The sequence below is a fragment of the Diceros bicornis genome, unplaced genomic scaffold (genome assembly GCF_020826845.1).
Source record: "Diceros bicornis minor isolate mBicDic1 unplaced genomic scaffold, mDicBic1.mat.cur scaffold_61_ctg1, whole genome shotgun sequence".
Lineage (NCBI taxonomy): Eukaryota > Metazoa > Chordata > Mammalia > Perissodactyla > Rhinocerotidae > Diceros > Diceros bicornis.
In genome coordinates, this window is record NW_026691491.1 from 123727 (window position 1) to 150602 (window position 26876).

The 26876-nt window shown below is 47.6% G+C and overlaps 1 long non-coding RNA gene across 1 annotated transcript; it reads left to right on the forward strand.

Moving 5' to 3' along the window:
• The first annotated feature begins 322 nt into the window (after positions 1-322).
• LOC131403265 (uncharacterized) lies at positions 323-8759 on the forward strand. Its single transcript, XR_009219349.1, has 3 exons — positions 323-370; positions 8134-8267; positions 8675-8759. It is a non-coding gene; the product is annotated as an uncharacterized LOC131403265 (long non-coding RNA).
• The last annotated feature ends 18117 nt before the right edge of the window (positions 8760-26876 follow it).

The following is a 26876-nucleotide window of genomic DNA, read 5'->3' on the forward strand; positions in this document are numbered from 1 at the left end:
AAAGCAATGATCACACTGGACACGCTGTCAGAACACAACCAGGTCAGGCCACTGGGAAGAGACCAAATAAATACAACCAACTGAGGAGCATTTGAAGCTGAGGGAAGGACAGTGAGAGTTGTGGTGTTTTTGCCCAGGGCAGGTCCCGTCCTCCTATCCTCAGTGTGACGGCCCTGTGAGCGGGGCAAGCCTGAAGGGGGATGGCTTCACCGTCAGAGTTTGCCCACTTGATTTCGCCATGGTTGGGCAATGCCCAGCCCCTAAGCATTTCTGGAAACAGTAGCCATCTCAGTGGCAAGCTGACGTGAAAGGTCAACTTTGCAGCCGCCTGAGGTTGGATCTAGAACAGAGCAATGAATCAGCCAGCAAGGTGAGATGGACAACCACACAATGAGATAGACACAGCGACCTTGATGGGCTGCACGTAACCCCAGGGGTATGAAAGTTTGTGTGCTTGTGCAGGCCTGTGCCCAATCAGGAGAGACCAGGCAGATGGGGATTGTGGGGACGCTTAGAGACCTGCCACCAGCCTAGGCCCTGCCCCCAGGGGTTGCTGCCTCCAAGGAAGTCCAAGTTGACTGAGGGGACAATGCCCAGCCCTGTGGAAGGTCCCTGTCCACTCTGGGGCTCCCATGGAGAGAGGCCTTCCCACCTGGAAACTCCTCCCTAGGTCTTCTTCTGAGACTGAACGAGGTGCTCTCAGAGCAGAGAAGATGGTGAGCAGTGAGGAGAGGCTCCTGAGGAGTCGGCCCTCCTGGGGAAGGAAGCAAATGAGCTGGGAGGGGGGAGTGGTCCCTGCTTGCTCTGGCCTCAGCCCCCTCAGTGTACATCTCCCTCCTGGAGGCGACAGGAGCCCAGGGAACCCGGGAGAGCACACCCGGGCCGCGATGAGCAACACTCCCAAGGAGCAGGATCTGAGCTCAACGCAGGATCAGCCCAGGTAGGAAGGGAGCCTTTCACCACCAGGACCCTCGAGTCAAGGTCAGCGTGCTCCTGCAGGGATGATCTCCCTGCCTGTTCTATACGTTCCTGTGGACCACTGACTGCTTAGGGACTGGCTTCTGACCAGAAGACCCAGCACAAGTGACAGGACGACCCTTCCCAGATTCCATCACCGAGGCTGTCATTCTCTCTCACTCGCTCTCTTGTGTTCCCTCTTCCCTCTCCTCTTGTTTCCCTGTCTCAGTCTGTCTTACCCTGGACCTGGGGACACACATGGACGTGCTGAGCTCCCTTATGCAGAGGCCCACACAGGAGACAACCGAGGGAGAGCCCTGGCCAACAGACAGAAAGGAGCCAGGCTCTCAGTCCAGCTGATCCTGACCACGCCCATGGTAGTTAGCTTGACAGCACATCTCACCCTGGTCCAGCCTCAGTGGAGGCCACAGCCCCAACCTGGATGACGCCATGAGCAGAGGCTCCAGCTCAATTGTGCAGGATTCCTGGTCCACAGAGATGGAGAGAGAGTGAATATTTGCGGTTTACAGATGCAGGGTGGGGAGCAGTGTTGTCAGAGAGGAGGAGACACCTCACACCATCTCCCAGCTCCCGGGTCTGGCCTGCCCCCTCCCTCCTCTCCCCTCCAGGCTCTCTGCAGCCACAGTGCCCACCTCTCTAACCTCCTCTGGCCAAACTCATTTCTGCCTGGGTGTCTCCACACCAGCAGTGCCTTCTCCCTGGCACGCTGATCACAGGTGAGTGCAGCGCTGGGTCCTCCTGTCATTCTGGTCACAGCAAATGTCACCTCTGTCAGGCCTTTCAGACCCTCCTACCCAGTGAGACCCCAGCCCTCCCTGCAGGACTCTCTTTATTTTCATTCCAGTCCATGCTCTTCTCTTTCACGTGTCTCTGATTTTGTGTTTTCGTCCATCTCTCTGCAGACTGAGCTCCTGGTGGGCAGGTACTGCTGGGTAGATTTCAGCACTACCCTTGGGCCCACCAGGGCTCCTGGCTCAGGGTGAGGGCTTGGCACATAGCTGCTGAATGAACAAAAAGGGGTATCTTGGATCCCTCCTTCCTGCTTTTGACCTGCTCCGATTGTGGAGATGAACGCTAGTAATAGGAGGTGCAAGTGGGTCCTGAGGTAGGGGAGGGTTGGCATGACTTCTGCATGACTCCTCCTTTCTCCAGTTGCTCCAGCAAAGCTCAGTGGGCACCACAGACACAGGAGGCTGCCACCTGATGGCCAGCACAGGAACTGCAGCCTCAGGCCAGGACACCACAACACCAGACAGGCATCTATTTCCTGTGGAGAAATGCCTATCCAAATGCATTGCCCATTTTTCATTGGGCCATGTGTATTTTTATTGTTGAGAAGTAAGACTATATTATATATTCTCAATAGTAGATCCTTATCAGACATGTAACGATTTGCAAATACATTCTCCCCTTTCGTGATCTGTCTTTTCACATTCTTGATAGCATCTTTCGACGCACTCAAGTACTCCTTTTGGTGAAGTTTAAGTGATCTGTTTTCTCTTTGGTTCCCTACACTTTGGGTGCTACACCTAAGAAACGATTGCCTAATCCAGGGCCATGTTTCCTTCTAAGAGCTTTATAGTTTTAGGTCTTCCATTTACATCTTTGATTGTAAGAAGATGTAACATTTTTGTATGTGGTGTGAGGTAGGGGTTCACCTTTATTATTTCACATGTGGATCTCCAGTTGTCCCAGCACTACTTGTTGAAAGATTATTCCCTCCTCATTGTCTTGGCATCTAAACTAATTCTAGAATCTGTGATTGTTGGGGGTAGTTTAACTTTCAATTGCTTAAAAGTTTTCTTTACACGAAGGCTGTGTTTTTCTGCCCTTGTGGACTTTCACCCACTGCATATGTACACTGGTCATTAGTGAAACAATCATATCATGTATTTTGACCAGCTTTTTCTTTGTTTGTGTTGGAATGTAAGTCCATAGTCTGTTACTCCCTGATGGCTGGGTACACCACATTGTGTCATTGTTCTGGCCTGGATTATTGCAGTAGCCGTCTAACTTTTCTCTGCCTCTATATTGGCCTCCCCCAATCTATCCTCATGGCAGCAATTGGAGTGACCCTTTAAAACCAATAATCACACGCTGACATTGTAAAATCTCTCCAGGGGTTCTCCATTTCTCTCAGGGTCAAAGTTGAAGTCCTTATGATGGACTACAAGCCGAACACAATCGGTCCCACCCTCTCTCTGACATCATCTTTGGCCAGTCGTCTCCTGTATCATTTGCTCCAGTCCCTCTGCCCTCCACTGTGCTCCTGGTACATGCCAGGCACTCTCCCACCTGAAGACTTGCACTGTTTGCTCCTTCCACTTGGAGTCCTCCTCCACATGATGATTTCATGCCTCATTTTCTACACTATCTTTAATTCTGTGTTCAAATGTCATCTTGGTGACGCTGTATCGACCATGTCATTTAAAATACAAACTACCCCCTTGCCCTGATGCTCCCTATCCAACTTGTTCGCCTTTGATTTTTCCCCTTAGCGCTAAAACCCTATAAAATAATGTATAATTATGAGAATCAGTGTTCAATCAGGACAAGGAAACCAATCAATAGATTGAGCAGGGATAGTTTATATAATGAACAATTAACTATAAATGTTCAAAGAGAACTATAGAGAATAGCCCAGAATTACAGCAAAGTAGTTAAGAAAGAAACAAATTTGGGAGGAGACCCCCTCGCCAAGGCTGTGTTCAGGCAGCACAGGGATGGGGCAGAAGACTGTCATGCTTCCCAAGGCCAGTACTGGTCCCTGGTCAGGGCAGAGCTCGGCAGGTAGGGAACAGCAGGCTGAGACTGGCAAATAGGAAAGCCTGTGCCCTCCCAGGGGCAGGTGGGCTGAGGCTGGGATGCTATAGGATTCACTGGGATTCCACTTGTGGAGGTGCTGTTGAATCTCCCTAGGAAGCCATCCAAGGGGATCCACTGAACCCAACATGGATCACCCACTGTGGATGAGTCCCTGTGGACATCCCTGAATTGTGCCACGGCTGCTTGTACTGCAGGAGAAAGAAAAAGGAAAAAATGGAAGCACCCCAGAATTAGGAAGGAAGGCCCTTTGTCCTAAACCTTCTCTAACAAAGCTTAAGCCCTGCCAGGTGCAAAAGAGACATGCCTATTGGGTCCAGCTCCATTATTGCAGAACAGACAATGGAGGGCAACACACTGATGTTGTTACACAGAGGCAATCCATTGATAACTGGCACCATAATTCCCTTATTATTTTGTTTATTTTCTGTATTCTATGCTTTTACTTCTAACTTGCCTCTATCAAAGTAAGATTTTGAAGACAGCATATGGTTGTATCAAGGTTTCTAGTCTACTCTGCCAATCCCTGTTTTCTAATTTTTCTATTTAGTCCATTTCTATTTGATATAATCATTAATATGTTAGGGCTTGTATGAGTTTCCTTGGGCTGCTGTACCTAAGTGCCACAAACCAGCTGACTAAAACACAGACTTTCATTCTCCCAGAGTCCTAGAAGCAGAAGTCTGTGATCAAGTGAGATGGGGAAGGCAGAATATCCAATAAAGAGTATGTTAATGAGAAGGTCACCATCAGGGCAACTCAGACTCAGTCTTCCTGAAGACCCTCCATTAAAGAGGGTGGAACCATCTCAGACTGCCCTATGGAGAACAAAAAACTTAGGACATTTAGCCCATCACTTACCATCTCCAGTGACGTGGTGTGTGAATTCACCTGCACATATGGTTTCACCACGTGTGTAAGGGGAAGCAGAGAAGAACAGAGGGTGCGGGCACTGAGGTGGGAAGCTGGGAACCTGTCACTGTGCAGGAACTGCAGCTGCGGTTGGGCTGAGGGGGTGGGTCATCAGCTCTGTCAACCACAGTCCACCCCTCGCACTGCACTGATGCACTCGTGCTCCAAATCCAAGCCGTTCTGGCAAATTCTGGAACTGAGGCTTCAGAGTGGGAGCTTACCATGATCTCTAAAATAATGAAAATAGACGGTTAGTGGAACAAGCTACAGTCCCCATTTTCCAGTTGGTCTTGCGGCCTTAATCGGTATTCACGTTGACTCCTCTCCTACCCCTTCCACATGGCCCTCAGTCCCAGCCAGCATGCCCTCTAGACTTGGTGTTTGTTTGGTGGGGCCATCAAGACCATCTTGCCCCCAAATGCCAAGGAAAGCCCAGACTTTGTCCCCTTTAGTGAGGCACCTGAGAAGTAGCAGCACTGAGAAGCTGAGACCACTCTGAGATTCAAAGGACAAGTTGCGAGAAGTGTCAGCACAAGTGGTGAGAGCTAGAGCTGTGGAGTAGGGGCAGTCCTCATGGTGTGGCTGGTGTGAGGGTCTCCCATCAGAAAGGGATGCAGCCATCCAAAGAAATGCCTCAGGGCATGGGGTTCGGGGGCATGGATAGCTCACTCCTCCTGCCCCGGTGTCTCCCAGTGGTGTCTACCACCAGTTGAACACATCCAGTATCCAAAGGGAACACCGTTGGAGAACTCTGTAGAGTTCACCTGCTGGGGCACAGGGCAAGATGGTGGATGATGGGCAGCCCCTGGAGAGTTCCAATCGCACCAAGTATAGGGTTCACGGGGTCGCCTGGACTCTCAATGATCTCTGCATGTCTTCCACCATCTTTTTCGAGGAACGAACTACATTTGTCAATGTCACAAGATGCTTCTTTCAGTGACTCCATATAATAAGGGAAATACCAGGTCTCTGTGGTACAGTCAACAAGAACAGGGACAGGAAGAGCTCTCACACTGATACAGAGACTCCAGCACGTTTACTAACCTCTGGTCCTAAAGTACACTGGCCTCGCCCTGTCCCTCTCCCAGGAGGGCAGGCTCTCTGCTCAGCAGCACCATCTGAGCTGGGAGTTAATCACTGGGTCATGCCCGCACCCTCAGTGCAATCCCCCAGGGCTTATTAGGGAGCGCTCATGATGATTATTCAGGGAGTACTTGGGGATGAGCGACATACGGTGGTGTCCAATCCCGGGCCAGAGAGGCACAAAGGTGCCCTTGTGTGGCCCAGCCCCTGTGTACAGGCTCTGGGTCAGCTGTGGCTCTCAGGGAAGATGATTCAAGCCCAGGAACTACAGGGTCAGGGAGGGAGAAGGCCAAGTTCTCGCTCAGGAGGCAGCGGGGCTGAGGCCAGCAGAGCCGGATGCCCAGAGATGCTCAGCCATCAGCCATGAACTCTGAGCACAGCCCTGCACGTGGCCTCTTTGTGCCTCACTCGGCACATTTATCCAAAGGGAATGAGATTTGAGGCCTGTCTTGAGGGACATGGGGGGGGGTCAAGGCTGAGGAGGGAGGTGAAAGTGCTCTGGAGAGCCGGGGTTCTGCAAGAATGGAAATTAAGGCAGTTGCACAAGTGTGGGCTTGGACAGGCTCTGATGGAACCTGGTCCATGGCAGACGGAGGGGAGGAGCCCTCGTTCACGGAGCCTTGTACCTGCCAAGGGAGCGGGCTTCACACGTCGTCCCAGCAGAGCCTCACGGAGATCAAAGCGATAGAAGTTGTGGGTCCCCTGTCGGAGAGGAATGCTCTGAGGCTCCGAGAGACTCAGTAACTGGTTTACTCCTGAGGGAACAGAGGTCTGAGAGCACCTAGCATGTGGGAGGAGCTCCCCATACAGTGGCATCGCCCTTGTGAGACAGGAATCAAGCCTCTACCTTTGGGGAACTTAAATTCTAACAGGGGAGGCGGGCGGTGAACACACGTGTGAAGAAATGAGCAGCCAATTCAGAGAGTAACGAGTGCTTCCTGGGAAACACAGCCCGGCCACGGGGTCCAGAATGAAGGGGTAGGGTAGACGAAGCGCTCCCTCCTGTGGCCTGGGGAGGCCCCTCTGAGGAGGCGATATTTCAACTCATCCCGAGTCCTAAAAGAGTGCCCCCACCCCAGGAAGATCTGGGTGAGCATCCCAGTCCCTGGAGGAGCAAATGCAGGGGCCCCAGGGTGGTGAGAGCCTGGGCTCTGGGGAGCCTGTGGGACTCGGCTGATCACATGCCGTGTCTCTTTGGTTCTAAAGCTCAGTCCCTCTCCCTTCAGCAGCTGGCGGGGGCCCGTGTCCAGAGAACTTGCTGAGGGTCCAGTCCTGGGCTCCTGGGAGGAGCAGGGGTGGGAGGGAGGGAAGCAAGCCCTTGGCCTTCCCTCTGTGACCGTAGTGCAGACACGCACACCTGCCCATTCTGATAACATCCTCCTCCAGATGGCTCACCTGGAGTGAGCGCCCTTGGAGGTGCAAACGGGATGGCAGGATCAGTCTTATTATGTGGTTGGCACTTAACTTGTCAGGTTAAGTCAGGTTCCAACAATCATGACAGTCCACCTTCCCTGATGCAGGACTGTCCAGGATGCTGGGTGGGAGGGGTGTGGTCTGTGCCAAGTGTTCACGGGCAGGAGCCGAGCTGGGTATAAGGGGCAGCCCTGTGAGGGGCCCGCACAGCCTCCTCCAGACGCCCAGTGACCTGCTGGCGGCTGTGAGCGCAAAGCCCTGGAGATGAAGGTTCTGTTCTTGCCCACCACCCTCAGCCTGATCACGGCCCTGCAGACCCAGGACCCCCTGTTCTTCCCCTTGGTGAGACAGGGTGTGAGCCTGGGGAGGGGCGGGGAGGATGGGTGTAGGCGAAAGATGGTGACTGGCTGTGAGTGCGCAGTGACCAGGGGCCCTGTCCTAGGAGGTGTCATTCAGGGTCAAAGTTCTGACCCTGTGCTCCCTGCAGACAGTGGTCAGAGGGGGCAGGAGGGCTCTGTTCTTGTGTTTTCAGATAGGGCAGCTCCTTGGGCCCAGAGGCTGAAGCAGGGGAGCAGGTTCAGCTCAAGGACTGTTGAACTGACCTCCTGGGGACCCCAAAGGCACTGAGGGTCCTGTGAAGTGTGGACTCATAGGGAGCTGTGGCCTGGTCCCAGCAAAGAGATTCGTGGGGTCTCAGACAGCCCTGCCTCTCTTTAGGGCTGGGAGCCCTGAGTGCTGGGCTTGTTCTGACCGAGCCCTGGGGTGCAGATGTGTGGAACCAAGCCGGCCTGTGGAGGACTGCAGCCGGGGTGCTGGGGACGTCTGGGGATGGCTGCAGCCTGTGCACCGGGGAGGCAGGCAGGGGGGTGAGGAGGAGAATCTGGGCCGTGCCCTTGCTGGGCTCACGGCCCCCACCCTGCTCAGATCACAGGGACATGGTATGTGAAGGCCATGGTGGTTGACAAGGACCTACCTAAGGAGAAGAGGCCCAGGAAGGTGTCCCCTTTGATGGTTACTGTCCTGGATGGTGGAGACGTGGAGGCCATTTTCACCTTCATGTGAGTGTCCCTCCTCCTAGGGTCCAGCTCTCTCCTCCCTCTCCCTCTCCCCCTCCCCAGGCTGTGGGGTGGCCCAGAGCAGCCCCTCCTGGTGCCTCTTCCCATCCCAGTTTGGCATGTGGGTAAAATGAATGTCCCCTGACCTTGAAGGGACAGAGTCCCAGGCTGTGGGGGGTGACAGTGGAATTTGTGGGGACACCAGGGCAGAAGCCCACGTGCCAGGTGAGCTCAGGTTGGCTCAAGCATGTTTCTCAAGTGCAGATTCTCCTGCCTCCTGTTTTCCAGGAAGGGGGACCAGTGCCACGAGGGTGGAACTGAGAGGCACCAAATGTTCCCTAATGTGGTCTCAAATATTTTCTCCAGGAATGAAGACACTCAAGACCCATTTTCTCTCCGTCTGTCTACAGATGGGGGCAAGAGGCATATGGACACCCGGGAGCTGTCAGTGAAGGACCACCACATCTTTTACTGCGAGGGCCAGCTTCAAGGGAAACTGATTTGCATGGGAAAACTCATGAGTAACAGGCTGCTGTCCGGGTCCTCTGAGATCTGCCTCTCCTGACCCAGCCCCACAGTCTCCGCTTCCAGAAACCAGTAGAACTGGTTTCAGCCCTGGATCTGGGAAATATGAACTCCCTGTGGCTGTCTTTCTGGGCCTGGCATGGTTTGCTGTCCTGGGACGGCCAGTCCATGCTCCCTCGGTGACCTGACTACTCACAAGGGGGATGGGGCCACAGCTATAAAGTGCGACTTCCTGGGGCCTGGTGGTGGGGCCAGGTCGGCGTGGGGGAGTGTGCTGTTGCTGAGAGAGGCCTTCTCGGGGCAGTGACCCTCCAGGGTTGGGGGAAGTCCAAGATTTCTCTGGCCAGAGGGTAGCACGGTTCCTTCAGGTCACGAGGTTCTTCCAGGTCAGGGGTGTGACCCTGCAGGTTGGCTTTGGGAGTGGGCCCGGGACCCCAGGGGCTTTCAGTGGCTCTGGGTATCCCCATGGCTATCCCCCTTCCTGGCGACCTGTCGGCTGGGTGGTCGCTTGTCTACTCTGTGCCTGTTTTGCACCCACCTTCAGGCTGAGCCCTCCACTCCCGGCCTCTGCTGCTCCAGGACAAAGCCCCCAAAGTGCTGGGAGGGGTCATCTCCTCCAAGAGTCTGATTCCTGACAGCCCGGGCTAACCTGGTCACCTCACCTGCAGGCAGAAATCCCGACTTGAACCTGGAAGCCCTGAAGAAATTCCTGCCACACAGGGATTGCCACAGAACAGCTTCATGCCTGTCCAGTTGGGTAAGAGGACAATTCTGCCCATGTTCCCTGGGTCCACTCTGCATTCCCCTCTGTCCCCAGCGTGCCTCCCTGTGTTTCCTCCAGGTTCCTCACGTCACACTGGGTCTCTCGTGTCCCTCCTTGTCCCCCATGACCCTCCCGCCTCCTCGCCCATCCCCTCCACGGGGGAGACATCAGCACTGTGACATGGCACAGGGATGTCAGGGCCCCACTCTGGGTATTCACTGTCGGTGTCTGAGCTGCGGCAGCGATGAGGTCTGTGTCCTTGTCCAGGGCATCTTCTCACTCCTGAATTCTCCTTGGTTTCTACAGAAAGCTGCATTCCTGAAGGTGACTAGGGTAAGTGACCCTTAAAGCAAACAAGAGTCCTGGATTCAGTGGGATGTCAAGAGCACCGGGGCCCCCCAAGCTGCCGACAGGAGGGATCTCTGTCTGATTTGTCTGTTCTGAGATCCCCTCTGGGACTGGATCCTCACTTGGGATGTCTGTCCCCGAGCATCATTCCCCGGGCATTTAGGGACTCCCTTCTTTTGTCTAAATGTCTGTGTAACTCAGGAACAACGGGCTAGGGCCTGTCCCCTACCATACCGATGCACCTGGTGGTAGTGGGATCCTGCCCCCACGCAGCACCCCTGAGAGCTTTGCACCTGACTCCCTTGGCAACCCGACATCTGCCCCCACCCTGCAGCCCTGAGAGCCCCATGTCTGTCCCTCCCACCTCCCCCTGTCCTGGACTCACCCACCCTCCCTCCTTTCTAGGGCAGGGGGCACCAGAGCTCCACAGCAGCCCCAGGGCGGCACCACCAGAACCCTCTTTCCTGCAGGACATGGACAGAGCTCCTGCCTCTGGGGCCTGGGCTGCTCTCCCCTCCTGCCACCCCCACTGCCCTTCCTCTCCCAGCCCTGGATCGACTTTCCTGGTTCCACATAAAGAGCTTCGGCAATTCCTGGTGACTCTGCCTGTCTGTGGGGTACCACGGGTGGGCTAGGGATGAGGAGGACGTGGGCAAGCCAGTGCAGGCAGGATGGGTGGACCCAACAATGCCCTGATTCTCCTTGGTGGGTGGCGCAGTCCAACAGGCATGAGGGTGTGGGTGGAGGAGAGCGGGCTGCAGCTCCAGCTGAGGGTCCTCTGGGGGGCTTTCTGCAGGTCTCACAGCCAGGAAGCTCAGGTTCTGGGTGGTCGCATGGTTGGGGAGAGATGGTGTGAAGCTAACAGGGTCAGCTCCAGCCCCAAGGTGGGGACACGTGTGCAGGTGAGGATCACCTGGCCCCTGGTTCCCGACTGGCTGGAGGTGGTGGAAGGAGTGAGGGGGAGGCTTTCTTCGAGGGCACAGGCAGGAGGCCATGCTTCCCCAGGTCACCAGGATGGAGACAGAATCCCAATGACATTCTTCACGGAAATAGAACATAGAATCCTAAAATATAAGGAACAACAAAAGACCCCAAATAGCCAAAGCAATCCTGAGAAAAAAAAGAACAAAAGAACAAAGCTGGAGGTATCACAATCCCTCACTTCAAAATATACTGCAAAGTTTCAGTAATCAAAACAGCAGAAAAACAGACACACAAATCAATGGAACAAAATTGAAAGCACAGATAAAAAACCACACATCTATGGACCTCTAACCTTTCACAAAGGAGCCAACAACATATAATAGAGAAAATAAAGTCTCTTCAATAAAAGGTGTTCCGGGCCGGCCCGGTGGCACAGCGGTTAAGTGCGCGTGCTCCACTGCGGTGGCCCGGGGTTCGGATCCCAGGCACGCACCAACGCACTGCTTGTCAAGCCATGCTGTGGTGGCGTCCCATATAAAGTAGAGGAAGATGGGCACAGATGTTAGCCCAGAGGTGATATTCCTCAGCAAAAAGAGGAAGATTGGCATCAGATATTAGCTCAGGGCTGGTCTGACTCACAAAAACAAACAAACAAATAAACAAACAAATAAATAAAAGGTGCTGGGAAAACTGGGCAGCCATGTGCAAAGGAATGAAAGCAGACCATTATCTCGCACTACACACAAAAATTAACTCAAAATGGATTAAAGCCTTGAATGTAAGAGCTGAAACCATAAAACTCTTAGAAGAAAATACACGCAGTACACTCTCTGACATCAGTCTTAGCAGTATCTTTTTGAATACCATGTCTACTCAGGCAAGGGAAACAAAAGAAAAAATAAACAAATGGGACTACATCCAACTAAAAAGCTTCTGCAAGGCAAAGGGAACCATGAACAAAATGAAAAGACAGCCCACCAATGAGGAGAAAATATCTGCAAATCATGTATCAGACAGGGAATCAATTTCTAAAATATATAAAGAACTCATATAACGCAACAACAAAAAACCAAGCCACCCGATTAAAAAATGGGCAGAGGATATGAACAGACATTTTTCCAAAGAAGATATACAGAGGGCCAACAGGCACATGAAAAGATGTTCAACACCACTAATTATTAGGGAAATGCAAATCAAAACTACAATGAGATATCACCTCACACCCGTCAGAATGGCTATAAATAACAAGACAAGAAATAACAAATGTTGGAGAGGATGTGGAGAAGAGGGAACCCTCGTACACTGCTGGTGGGAATGCAAACCGGTGCAGCCACTACAGAAAACAGTATGGAGATTTCTCAAAAAATTAAAAATAGAAATACCATATGATCCAGCTATCCCACTACTGGGTATTTATCCAAAGAACAGGAAATCAACAATTCAAACAGATTTATGCATCCCTATGTTCGTCATAGCATTATTCACAATAACCAAGATGTGGAAGCAACCCAAGTGCCCATCAATGGATGAATGGATAAAGAAGATGTGCTATATATATATAGATAATGCAATACTACTCAGCCATATAAAAGAGAAAATTGTGCCATTTGTGACAACATGGATGGGCCCTGAGGCTATTATGCTAAGCGAAATAAGCCAGACAGAGAAAGACAAACTCTGTATGATTTCACTCATGTGTGGAAGATGAATACATGGAGAAGGAGAACAGACCAGTGGTTGCCAGAGAGGAAGGGGGTGCGGAGAGGGCAAAAGGGGGAAAGGTGCACCAATGTATGGCAACAGATAAAAACTAGACTATTGGTGGTGAACATGATGCAGCGGATATAGAAACTGAGATGTAATAAAATATGCCTGAAATTTATACCATGTTATAACCCAATATGACCTCAATAAAATAATTGAGAGAAGAAAAAAACTGACATAGTAATGAAATTAGCACACTGAAATTGCCAATACTCATTGCTAGTGGGGATATGATTCAAGCTGTACTTCTATCCATTGCTGCTGGCAGTATAAACGGGTAAAACTTCTGGAAAGAAATTTAACAATATATTCCGACAACAATAAAAATATCCTAATCCTTTGACACACTTTTTGGATTTATCCTAGAGCAATAATCCAAATGAAAGAAAAAGTTACGTATGCACACGAGACAAATGTCATAATATCTCCAATGGCCACTGCACCCAGCCCCCCAAAGAAGTATGCCAGCTGACAACAGGGTAACGCTTAAGTAATTATTTAATAAAATAACTAAAAGAGTAATTAATTATGGTAAATTAAATTGATGCTCTGTCATACAAATTTTAAAAACTGTAACTGTGATAGTTGTACCAACATGGAAAAAAGTTTCGTGGAAATGGAAATGATAAAACAAGCATATAAAACGACACTTACGCTGTGATTACAGTATAAATGATGTGCACATCTGAAGGAGGACTGGAAGAAAACACTAGACAATGAACAAAGATGATGTCATGTGCTGGTAGGATTACTGAGGATTTACACAAGATCCAATCTTATTTTGAATGGCCCTCCCTTCAGACAAATATCAGACACAAAAAGGTTAAATATACAAGCTTGAGAAAGTTTCTCAATCATTCCTCCCTGCACTAATCACATTCTTCTCAAATCAGTGAAAATCAAGCTCCTTTTAGGGGACACTTGTTTTATCTTTGAAAGCCTCACACAGTTTCCTGTCTCTGCTGAGAGAAAGGCTCACAGCTCCTCTGCTGAGGAGTGGCTCTAATCCTCCACCCAATCCTTTATCCATTCCTTTCCATGGGAGCCAGGGCTGAGGGAACTGGGAAGGGACAAACAGAACAGTGGCCCCAGGAAGTGATAAGAGAGGTAAGAGTCAAATGAAGGCAGGTGGTTTTAGCCCATGAGAGCCCCACCGCTGACAGCTCCATACTGCACCATCACAAGGGGGTGTAAGGTCCATTACCTGTTTGCCCAGCTGCGCCCCATCCACCAGAGTAGACTTCTCCTTTATCCGTTAGGAACAGACTATGGTCCTGAACACTGGCGACCTATCAGACGAACAGAGGGAAGGCTGAGGAGAAGAAATCCTTGGAAGCCCAGTGTCCCGCTCGAGGGACCCAAAGCACGGGAGCATTCCCTACCACCCCTGAGCCCCGAGGGGGCCGGGCCCAGGCAGGCTCCACACGGCCTCCACTTCTTATTCTTTCTCACTCCACTGCAGCCTGGTTTCTGCCTGCCTCTCCACTGACGCAGCTCTTGCTAAAGGAAAGGGCCAGATGTCCTGAGGAGAAGACCCAAGAGCTCCTCCATCCCAGTCCATCCCTGTGGAACCACTCCCTCCTCCACAAGCCTTTCTCTTCCCCATCCCTCTCTTCTGCCTCTCCAGTAGCTTCCAATCTTGTTCCTTAGCTCAGGCCTACTGCTTACCCTTCAGTGTTGGAATCCTTCTCCAAGGTCTGTCTTCTGCCCTCTTCTCTCCTCCTCTTCACGCTCCCCTGGGAGGCTGCATCCATTTCCAAGGCTTTCCTTGTCACCTCTACACTGCTATCTCCACTCCCAACAACTCTACTGAGTTCCAGATCTGCTTTTCTAACTGCCTAATGAAAAGCACTGTTTACTAAATGCTTATTATGCCAGGCATTGTGCTAAGTCAATAACCAAGAACACCTACGAAGAAACTGAATCTCAGAGAAGGTTGGTAACTTGCCCAAAGTCATCCAGTTAATATGTGGGGAAGCAGGGACTTGAACTCGCATCCATGGGACGTTCAAATCTGTGCAAGAAGCACTACACTCTACAGCAAACTTAAAAGCAAATTCAGTCTCTACCTCCTCCTCGCGTCTCCCTCCCACTCTACCCAAGCCTGCCCCTCCTCTAGGACTCCCGCATCTGGGTTGAGAACATCAGCAGCCACTCATTTGCCAGTGGAGTCAGGCTCCACTCCTTCTAGCTCACTCCCTGGACCTCTTATCAAGCCCCAAATCTGGTCAATCCTCTTTACATGTCTCTCCACATGTCCCTTCTCCCCACGCCTTCCCAAGTGGCCTTCATCACCTCCTCCCCCAACCCTAGAAAACCCTGCATCGCTCACTCTCCACCTGTCTTCCAGCCTATGCCACAGCAGTCCCCTGTAAGTATGCCAAACTCCAGCCACCCCGCATGCTCTCAGCAGTTAAAGTCTCCACCAGTCCCCTCCCCTCTGCCATGAAACCTTTCCCACCCTCCATCCCAGGCCTATCTGGTAGATTCCTCTGCCACCTCCTCCACGATGCCTTCTCTCCCTTCCATTCCACCCCACGGACTTAACAATTCCCCTTTTGGTACTCTTATAGCACTTTCTAGATGCATTCACTTACATATTTAAGTATTGATTATAGCTATCTACCATGTGCCAGGCACTGCCCCTGGGGTGGGAATAAATGGTGAGCAAGATAAAGGCAGCCTGGAACACACACAGTGCCGGGACACACTCGGGTACAGCTAGTTTTTTATCCTGTCTTTCCCACAACAGTGTTATCCCCCCAAAGATTATCAAACTTCATACCCCATGATCTATGATACATCCTGGCCTATAGAAGGCAGGTAATAATTTTTATAAAACATCTTATTAATTCATAAAATCCCTCTAACAAATTTGCCATCACCCCAGCCAAATTTCACGCTTTTAGAAGTGCCCCAGGAGGCAGAATGAGTGGCTCTCAGCCCAAGCCTCTTACCTGGACCACCTGTCCACTGACGTCCTGCCTTCTATGGACTTTCTGACTTTCGCTAATGACTGAGGGCAATCTGGGTAGAAGCAAGACATATGGTCATAGTAAGCACTGTGGGGTTCTGGTCTCTCCTCTGTCACCCCTAACTGGTGGTCCCCCACACACATAATAACTATCAGGGAAACTCTCAAGGTCAAATAGCAGGCAGAGGTAGACCCAGGTGGGAAAGTAACACAAAACAAACAAAATCGTTTGGTGATTTTAATATGCTGCCAGAGTTGAGACTGGTATTTAGACCCACCAGCATAATGCGAAGATCTAGAGAGAAATTTTTTTAAAGACAAACAGACATAGAACTGAAACAGAGGAATTTTTGAAGTTAATCAATTTGGTTAAAAATAAAGAGTGAATCCAAAGAAAGTCCAGGTATCCCAATCAATGCTCATGCACCTGCCCTCGCACCAGGCTGATGCTCCCCCTGCGATGGAACAACACTCTCCACAGCTCTCTGGGAAGCGCTCACTGCTCCTCTCAGGCATGAGGAACCTTGCTTGGTACTGCTCTGTGGCTCTATCACACAGTAATCACTCCGGAGATGTTTAATGCTCAACACAACTTGGGGAGGGGTAGTCCTTGTGGGAACTCACCTGTAAAGTTCATTTTCCACCACCTTCCTTCCACGTTGTCCATAATAGCCGTTTGCCAGGCTGAAGACTAAAGAATACCACCACTAATAAAATCAGTTCTACAGGTGTGTGGAACCCAAGAATGTCAGGACTGGAAGGGGGTCTGGAAAGTGGTCCTAGTCCAACTGCTCACCCAACTGCCACTGGGTTTCCTTCTCCAATATTCCCAGCCAGTGCAGGCACACTTCCAGGCATACTGGGGTGCAGACCTGCTGCAACACACTGGGCCACCTGTACTTTCCCTCTGCTTCCCCTCTGAGCCCTCGTTCTGCCTCTCAGGAATTCCATAAGAGGCGAGTACCTCCTGTGAAAGGCCTCAGCACCCCCATTCCTTGGACCTGTCAAAGGGCTGCCCTCGAGGCCAAGTCCCCTCTGGAAAGAGTTCCTAAACACCACCTTGGCCTTTTCCTACAAAGCACCCCTAGCCAGAAAATGAAATGTGAAAAATTTAGTCGAGGTGGCTTTCCCTGGGATAACCACATTTTGGCGACGATCAGGGTCACCAAGGAGCCTGGACTCTGAAACCCTCTCTCTTGGAGGAAGCCTTAGCAAACAGCCTTCTCTCAGTACAATAGAAAAAGCCATCTACATACGCAGCCTGGCTCAGTGACTTCACGGCAAAGGGAGGCCTTGATGAGGCTGCCTGGTGTGCGCTGTCATGTTTATAAATACCTGAGATTTCCCAAGAACCACAGAGTGCAGAAACAGAAGAGAGTCAGCAAGGTCTGCCCAACACAGCTCTCTTGAGCCATCCTACTGATTTGCCCCGGGAAATTCCAACAGCTTCACAAATCACATGTGGCTCAATCAAATGGTCAACTTCAGGCCCAATGGCAAGAAAGTGGTCCCCCCACCCTCCACCAATCTCCAACAGGTCAATTCACCTCCTTCACCGTCTGTCAGGACCAGAGAGTGGGCTCTGGCACAGGAGACTTGTACACCTGTGTCTCCTGAGGTCTATCCAGAGGCAGTGGGACAGGTGAGAGCTCTAAAACACACTCGTCTCCCCTCGCTCAAATGAACACAACCGGGGTCAGTGCACTGACGCAGAGTCAGAGCATTTCTAACATGAGAGATCACTGCCCCATCCTCACGTTGTTACGCAGCGAGATTGGAAAGACTTACTCAAGGTACATAAGTTAGTGGCAGAGTGAGGAGCAGTCCCCAACTCCAACCCACTGCACCACATTGCCTCCATGACACACTGGGTTAGGGAAAAGCATTCTTAGTTTTTAAAGAAAACTCTTCACGTGTCATTTCACACCATTTGAATTCTTCAGGAAAGTAAAAGCAATAGTCACTTCCTGCAATAGCCACTAGGATTTCTCAGTAAGGTGAAGAACAGGATCTATATTATACGACAGCACTTAGAATAAAAGGAGGTAAAAAGAATACACACATGCATTTGCTTGCACATGCATTAAATCCCTTCGGAAGGATGAACTGGAAACTGTTAACACAGGTTGTCTACAGGCAGAGAAACCATGGTGCTGGGAAGACAGAGGTGGAAAGCAGAGTCTTCATCATATGTTCTACTGCGCCTCTAGGATTCTGAATTATGCAAACATGGCATCTATTCATAATAGAAAATTTTAATTTTTAAATAAGCAAGTAAGGGGGAAAGATGTTTAGAAGTCACTCTAAAGAAACTTATTATTCTTTACAATCCTACCGAGGAAGCCAGATGGTCTATGTAGGGAACGCCTCTTGCAGGTTTTAAATGATGACCTTCTGAATATTTACAATGGAGGCTAGAGTTCAGGAGAAGGTCTGCAAATGCACTGGTTCTCAACATACTCCTTACTAAGGATCCCCTACTTTCTCCTATGATCCCCATCTTTCAAAAGATCTCGTCTACCAAATAAATGGCATTATGACTGTTATAATAATACACTTGCCCATTCGTATTCATCAGTGAATGATATAATTTCCAGACAACTTTTTACCTGCATGAAATATCTGGTTTATCTCAATGAGATGATGTGATTTTAGGCAAAATCAAAGAAAATGGACAATGTTGTTAGCTTATATTAGTAGCTGAAAATATGAAGTACTTTAAAATACTGAAAACTGATTCACATCCCCCATTACTATCTGCATAGACCCCTAAGGGCCTGCGAAGCAGTAAATACATAACATCGAAAGGGAATCTGGCTCTAGGTCCAACTACCAATTGGCAGGAAATACAGAGGACAGAGGATCATGACAAACGGCACCACAGGGATGCATTCAACAAATTGCAGACTGGAAAAGTCTGTAGAATAAACAACGTGACTTCACTAAATAAATATCAAGGAGAAAAGATTAAAACAGACTTAAAAGACTATAAAAGTCTTATCAACCAGTTGCCACGCCTAGACTTTCTCTGGCCCTTGATTCAAATAAATTTTTAAATTTAAAATAAAAATCTATTGACAGTTCGGAGACAAAAGGCAGTTTGAATACTGACTACATATTTGATATTCAGGGATTATATTGTTAATTATTTTTAGATGTGATGATGTATTTACTTTTTTGGGGGTCCTTATTTTTTAGATACGGATTGAAATATTCATAAATGAAATCAATAATCTGACGATTGTTCCCAATTTGCCGAGGGGGAAGGTGAGGGAAATGAGTAAAACAAGACCGTCATGTGCTGATGACGGCAGAAGCTGACGACGGCCCACGGGGTGCATTATCCTATTCCAGTCACTTCTGTGTATGTCTACAATTGTTCCTAACAAAAGGTAAAAAGAAACGTAATGTGGCATCATACAGCCAATCAAGACTTCAATACTAACTGTAAAAGAATTCTGATATAAAATTAACTGAAGGAAGGCAGAACACAAAATATACAGTGATCAAAATTATATAAAAAGATACTTGCATACAAATGAGGGAACACGAAAAAAATGACAAGAAAGATTTGTCCAGTATGTACTTCTGGGTAATTCCACTTTATTTTAAAAAATGCTTCTTATTGTCCTCATACTATTCATTGACTAATGTATATTTGTTAAAATATCATAAATAATTTCTAACATTTTTACAATCCAGTTTCAAATAATTGGAATAAAGCCTCCATCTTAAGGTTTTCATTGAATTTCTTCCCCAGACCACATTCTAGGCACTGTTGAGTGTCTCAGGCTATCTCAAGTGAGGAAACAAAGGTCATCACTCTGGGGCCAAAAAATAACAGCCCTACTTAGCAGCAAATGACCTTTACCAAACGAGCTGAAAAATAATCTAGCCCAGATGGTTTCAAACAACATGGCTTTCAAGACTCCATCCTTGTTGTTATGGTTTGGTTTATGTCATCAGATTCTTGAAAGTCAGAGGGAGCTTCCTCAGCCAATCACAGCAGAGAAAGCCAAGGGGAGAGCTTCACTTTTCTCTTCCTGGCTCCTGTGAAAGCCAAGCTGGGACTCTCTGTTGAGTTCCATCCCCCAAACTTTCATCCCATCCTTGGTTTTAGAGGACAGCAATGTGAATCCATGGCCACAGGCAGCAGGTGAAATCTGAAAAAGAGTTCCCATAAAGCACTCACTGACCTGGGACGTCCAGTTTTTCCAGCAATAAATGGCAGCTTGTTCACCCACTCCAAGAACACACAGTATTAACACAGCAACAAACACTTAAGGAACGTTTCCTATGTGCTACGTGTTTGAGATGTACTGTCTCTTTTCATCTTCACACTCATCCAAGGGTCTAGGTATCAGATCTTCCCCGTTTACGAAGACACAGTCTCACAGAGCAGTTAAATTGAAGATTACCTTAGTTTGAATCTTGGAAAGACCATGGGGTCTACAGCTGGTAGACTCTGACCAGCTGTGCGACCTGAGATGTACTGCTTGACCTCTCTGTGTCTGTTTCCCTCTATGTGAATTGGAGTTGAGAACAATACCTCTCTTATTGGGTTGTTGTGAGGACTAAATGAGTTAATAGAGCTAAAGCCCCTACAGTGAATAGAACCTGACTTAACGTGTAATAGCGACGGCATATACTCACTATCATTACTGGTGGTAGCAGGAGGAGTATGCGGTAGAGGAGAAAATCGAGGCTCCTAGAGATTAAATAAGTTTCCCGACACAGTCACACAGCTAATAAGTGGAGGCTGTCTGGTTCCAGAATGCACTCCCGTGAGCCTCATGCTACACTGTGACATTCTCAAACCCCTGCCATGAAGAAGCATTCATACCACAGCTACATCCAACGTGACACATTCACAGCCCAGCGGCTTTGTGGGGTGTTTCACCCACATGTGATGTTATCAATCCTCACCTTCACTGGCCGCGTGAGGAAACTGAGGATTAGGTGGTGCTGAAGCCAATCAAAGGCAGCCTGGCTTTAGAATTAACCCCCTTAGCATAAAACCCAGAGTGAGCACCTCCCCGTGTGGCCTGGGATAGGCCTAGTTTACACCTGATGTCCCAGCGTTCACTCTCAAACAAACTGGACGACAAATTCTATGGTCACCCACATGAGCCCCCACTGTCTCTTAGCTGTTTACAGTTCATCACAGGCCTCCAGAGTCAATCTCAGAGACTACACGTAAATGTACTCCTAGGGAAAATGCCAGCTGACCACTAATAGTGAACAAAGATGAAGAATTTTGGGGGGTGGGGGGCGGTCCAGTGGTCTACTTCCCAGTGGTTAAGTTTGGTGTGCTCTGCTTTGGTGGCCTGGGATCAGTTCTCTGGCGCAGACCTATACCACTTGTCAGTGGCCATGCTGGGGCGGCGACCCACATAGGAAATAGAGGAAGACTGGCACATGTGTTAGCTCAGGGTGACACTTCCTGTGCAAAAAACAAAGGAAAATAATTCTTTTTTAATTCCAGCATTTCTGGAAGAAAGCTAGCTAAGTATTTCCTTTAAACTTGACTTGTTGGTGACTTGTTTAATCAAGTCATCTCAAAGTGACATATCCCTCCTTTTGCCCTGTGATATTTTCTCTCCTCACATTCACAGGGAACATATACACATGCACCCCTGTGTGAGTCAAAAAGCTCAGTTCCCTGGCCTTTGGGAACGGCTTGGGTCCACAGAAACGACCCACTGGGGAGGCAGGAGTCAGCCCCTGACCACATGGCAAGAAACATAGAAAAGAAGCGAGTCCACAGAGGATGCCCAGCACTCTATGCTTTCTCTCATTGCTTGTGGTAGCTGTTGATTCAACACTCAACAAATACTTGGTGAGCACCTACTGTGTTATTAAATCTGCTAGTATGGGAAAAGGCTTCGAACAACACCTGACACAGAGTCAGCATTCAGTAATGTGTGTTATAATAATGTGCCAGCAGAGCACTTCCAACTATGGTGGAGTGAAGTGGTTAGTGAAGCTCTCACCAAAAAAGAACTACAAAAATGGACAAAATTATTTAAAAAACACCACTTCACGGCCTGGGAAATCAATAAAAGGCAAATAAACTGAGGAATCATTCACAGAAGACTGCGAGAACTACAGGTAAGAACAGCTGCAGTCTCCAGACTTCCTGTCTTGTGCTGTTCGTCCACCCCAGCTCAGTTAGCACAGGAGTTTGAACAGGGCAGGGCTGGCCACGAAAACCTTCAGCTTTGTTGCCAGAAAGGACAGACTTAAATTGGGTGCTGAAACTGGAGGATGCAAACTCAGGCCCAGCAGCAAACTAGTAGGAAACAAACAGGGAAAATGCGCAACTCGAGGAGCCTGACTGCAATCCTGATTGGGGGCAAGAGGAGAGGCAGACCAGCCAGAAATTTGATGGGAAGATGCTAGAAAGGAGAGAGCCACAGAAGGCTCTGCACACACCCACGCCACCTGGGCAACAGCACGGATGGACAGAGGAGACCCGAGCACCAGTGGAAAGTAAAGATGAGGAGACTGGAGAACAGGCTGAACTTTGATCTGGTTCCAACCTACCCACAGAACCAAAGGTAGAGGGTAGAAACCTTAGAAGCTCAAGGTGTTTGAGCACAACCTCTGCCCAAATCATTGCCTGACCACAAAGGTATGCAGACAGGGGGCAACCCTAAAGCAGCCAGGCTAAAAAAACTAAAGGGACGGAGACAAAAAGGAAATCTGAGCAAAGACATCAGTAGCCACGCATAGCAGAGGAGGCTGAGGCTATAGCTTAAGCCCCCAAAAATTGAAAAGAAAAAAAAAACCCAGGGGGAAAAATACCACAATCCAGAGTTGTTATATCATCAAAAATTCCAGTTTTTAACAAAAAAAAATACAAGACGTGCAAAGAAATAAGAAAGTGAGACCTGTACTGAAAATGGACTCATCAAGTACAAGGCAACAACAATCAGATTAATGGCTCAGTTCCCTTCTGAAACTGTGGAGAACAGAAACCAGTAGAATGACATATTCAAAGTGCTGAAAGACAGAAATTGTCAACCAAGCGTTAATTCTATATCCCACAAAAACATACTTAAAAAAAATTGAAGATGGAATAAAGATATTCCCAACCAAAGACTGAGAGAAGTCACTGCTAGCAGACCTGTCTTAAGAAGTCCTTCAGGCTGAGGGGAAATGACAGCAGATGGTCACTAACAGTGACAAGAAGAAATGAAGAACATCAGTGAGAGTAATTATAAAGGTAAATATAAAACATTGCACAAATATATTTTGATTATCCTCATCCCTTAAGAGATTAAAAAGACAATTGCATAAAATAATAATCCTAAATTGCTTTGTCGGACTTAAAATGTATAAAGATGTGCTATATATCACAACCACCACACAAACGCGAGAGGAGGAAATGCAGCAATGTTGGAACAAAGTTAGTTTCCTCAGGATTAGGTCACTATTAACCTGAAGCAGATTGTGATAAATTAGGACACACATTTTAATCCCAAGAGCAACTACTAAACAAACAAACAAAATATAGTAAAACACCCAACAAAGGAATTTAAAAGGTCCACTAGAAAAATACCTATTAACCACAAAAGAGGGCCTCAAAGGAAGAGCAGAGAGATAAAAACGACATAAAGAAACAAAGAGCAAAACGGCAGATGTGATCCGACCACATCCGTAACTACATTCAAAGGACAAGGATTGAGCAACGTCAGTGAAAATAGTGGAGCAAGAAAAACACGGGGAAACTGTCAGAATCCACTTTTCAAAACTCTGACAAAGAACCAAAGACTTCAAGCAATCTGGGGGATGTTTACTTCAGGAAAGCAGCTGACTCTCAGTCAGAACAGCAAGCTTGGTGGCATTTTAATCTGACCTATTCCTATCCACCTCTCCTCAGCTCTGCAGGAGCCCTCAACACCAACAGCTCACAATTTCAGTGGAAATCAGCAATCTGGCAGCCACTGGGGGAGGCAGAAAAGGATTGGAACAACTTCAAAGCCCCACTCCCAGAGAACTCGCATTTCATCTGTCTGGTGGTGCCCTGCAAGACCCCATTAACAAGGCTCTATTTTTCTGACCTGATGCAGATATCACCCAGAGCAGCCTTTCCTCCTGGGGTGTCTGTTGAAAACAATGAGAGACTAATAACGAACATTAAAGCTGCCTGGGTGGTGCATAATAGTAGGAGCAAACAATATAGATTAACCCAGAAACTATCAACCAACTTGACCTGACATCTCTAGAACACTGCACCCAAACAACAGCAGAATACACATCCTTTTAGAGCACACACGGAACATTCTCCAGGATAGATCATATGCTAGGCGAAAAAGGAGTCTCAATACATTTAAAAGGACTGAAATTAAAGTATGTTCTCTAACCACAAGAGAATGAAATTGGAAATCCACAAATAAAGAAATTAGGAAAACCATCAATATTTAGAAAGTAAACACTTCTAAATAACTCCAGGGTCAAAGAAGAAATTCCAAAGAAAACTGAAAACTACTTGAAGGTAAATGAAGACAGAAGAAATACAACATATCTGAATTTATGGGCTGTAGCTAAATAGTGCCTAGAGACAAAATTATAAACTTTAAACTAAAGTTTAAAGCTTGTAATGTAGCTTTCAATACCTACATGACAAAAGAAAAAAGACCTCAACAATAGGCAAACCTTCCACCTTAAGAAACTAGAAAGAGCAAACTAAACCGAAAGCAAGCAAAGAAGGGAAATACTAAAAATACAACTAGAAATCAATCAAACAGAAAACAGAAAATCAACAGTGAAAATCAATTCAACCAAAATTTGGTTCTCTTGAAACATTAATAAAGTTGACAATTCTTCAGCTAGACTGACCAAGCAAAAAAGAGAAAGTACAAATTACCAGATTTGGGAACTAAAGAGAGAAGATCACTACCAACCTACAGAACTGTGGGAGATCAGAAGTGAATACTAGAAACAACTTTATGCCAACAAATTAGATAACTAACAAGAAAAAACACATTCCTGGAAAGAAACACATTACCCAAGCCGACTCAAGAAGAAATTGAAATTTTAATATACCTAAAACAAGCTTAAAAAAATTAAATTAGGAATAAAACAAGCTCTTCTTACCAAGGAAAGTCCAGACCCAGATAACTTACTTCACTGGTAAATTAACCCAACATCTACTTAAGGAATAATACCAATTCTTCACAAACTTTTCCAGAAACTCATTCTATGAGGCCAGGAATATCCTATTACCAAAATCAGTCAAAGACATCACAAGAAAAAAATCCTCAATAAGATGTTAGCAAAACCAACCCAGTGGAAAAAGGATTATTGTCCAAGAACAAGAGGAATTTCTCCCAGGAATGCAAGCTGGTTTAACATCCAACAATCAACTAACGTAATATATCCTATTCACAGAATAAAGGACAAACATCACATGATCACCTCAACAGATATACAAAAAGCATTTGACAGAATCTAGTCCCTCTTCAGGATTTTAAAAAAGAAAAGAAACTCCGCATAAGGTAGGACAAGAAGGGAACTTCCTCAACTTGAGGAAAGGCATCTGTGAAAACCTTACAGCTCGCATCACCCGCAATGGTCAAAGACTGAAGGCTGTCTCCCTAAGATCAGGAACAGAACACGGACAGCACTTCAATTCAACACTGTACTGAAGGCTCTACCCAGTGCAATTAGGCAAGAGAAAGAAACAAAGGCATCCAAATTGGAAATGAAGACGTGAAACTGTCTTGATTCACAGACAACCAGACAACACCATCCTGTAAGTAGAAAATCCTAAGGAATACACAACAACATATAAAACTAATATACAAGTTCAGCAAAGTCAAAAGATAGAAGGTCAATATACAAAAACCAAAGGTATTTCTATATACTAGCAAGGAACGCTCCAAGAATTAAGTTGAGAATAGAATTCTATTCAAAATACCATCAAAAAGGATAAAATGCTTAGGAATAACTGTAACAAAAGAAATGCAAGACTTCTGTACTGAAAACTACAAAACATACTTGAGAGAAATTAAAGACCTACTTAAATGAGAGATTCCACGTTCATGGATTGGAAGACAAAAGAATTTTTAGAGAGTATTTGTGCCCAAATCAATCTACAAATTCAACATAATCCCTACCAAAATCCCAGCAAGTACTTCTGCAAAAACTGACAAGTTAATCCTAACATTTACGTGGAAAATCAAAAGACTCAGAATAGACAAAACAATTTTTAAAAACAAGAACAAGCTGGAGGACTTACATTTCCCAAGTTCAAAATTTATTATAAAGCTACAGTAATCAAAAGAGCATAATTTTAGCATACGGTTAGACATATAGATCAACGGAACAGAACCAACAGTTCAGAAATAAACCCTTACTGTTTACAGGCAACTGACTTGGACAAAGGTGCCAAACAATTCAATAAGGAAAGGATAGTCTTTCAACTAATGATCCTAGGACAATGGGACATCCACACGTAAAAAGGCCCTTACCCCACACCATACACAAATACCAGCTCAAATGGCTGGCTCATAGACCTAAACAGAAGAACTAAAACTATGAAGCGCCTACAAGAAAACATAGGAAAACTATCTTTGTGATCTTGGGTTAGGCAAAGACGTCTTACACATACCAAAAACACAATCCACAGCAGAAAAAGTGATCAACTGAATTTCATTAAAATTTAAACATTTGCCTCTTCAAAGGACACTTAAGAAAATCAAAAGAAAAGCCGTGGACTGGCAGAAAATATCTGCACATATCATGTATATGATCAAGGACCTCTATCCAGCACACAGAAATAACTCTTACAACTCAATATTAAGGAAAAAACAACGCAACTTGTCATTCCTCTGGAGATTCAATGCCCCGTTTCTCTTGATCTCCCCTTTTCAGTTCAAGATCACTTGTTACCCTTGACAGACAAGTCAGAAGCCAAACTGGTCCGATCTGCTGCTTTTTCATCCCGCATGGAGATTCCTACGAGCATCCCCAACAAGAACCTATCCCAAGCACCTCGTTTTGCTCTTCTGACTGTTGGCTCCAAGAGAAGCCGCCCCAGGTCGCCCTCTGCTGCCATCTTTTCAAACCTGAGTCAAGGCAGACGCCTCCTGTGCAAACACCCTAGTGTGTACGGACCTCCGCTCCTCCTCGCTCATCCCTGTACGTGCTCCAGTTAACGCTTCCTTTCCCACTGGTCCACCGACTCCAGCCGGCCCACAAGGTCCCGGAGCTTTGGCAGCCGGCTGTCCTAACATCAGAACTTCCGGGGCCGACCGTCCGAGTGCGGGTCCCACTGTCCCTCCCCCTACCAGCTGTGGGGCCTGGG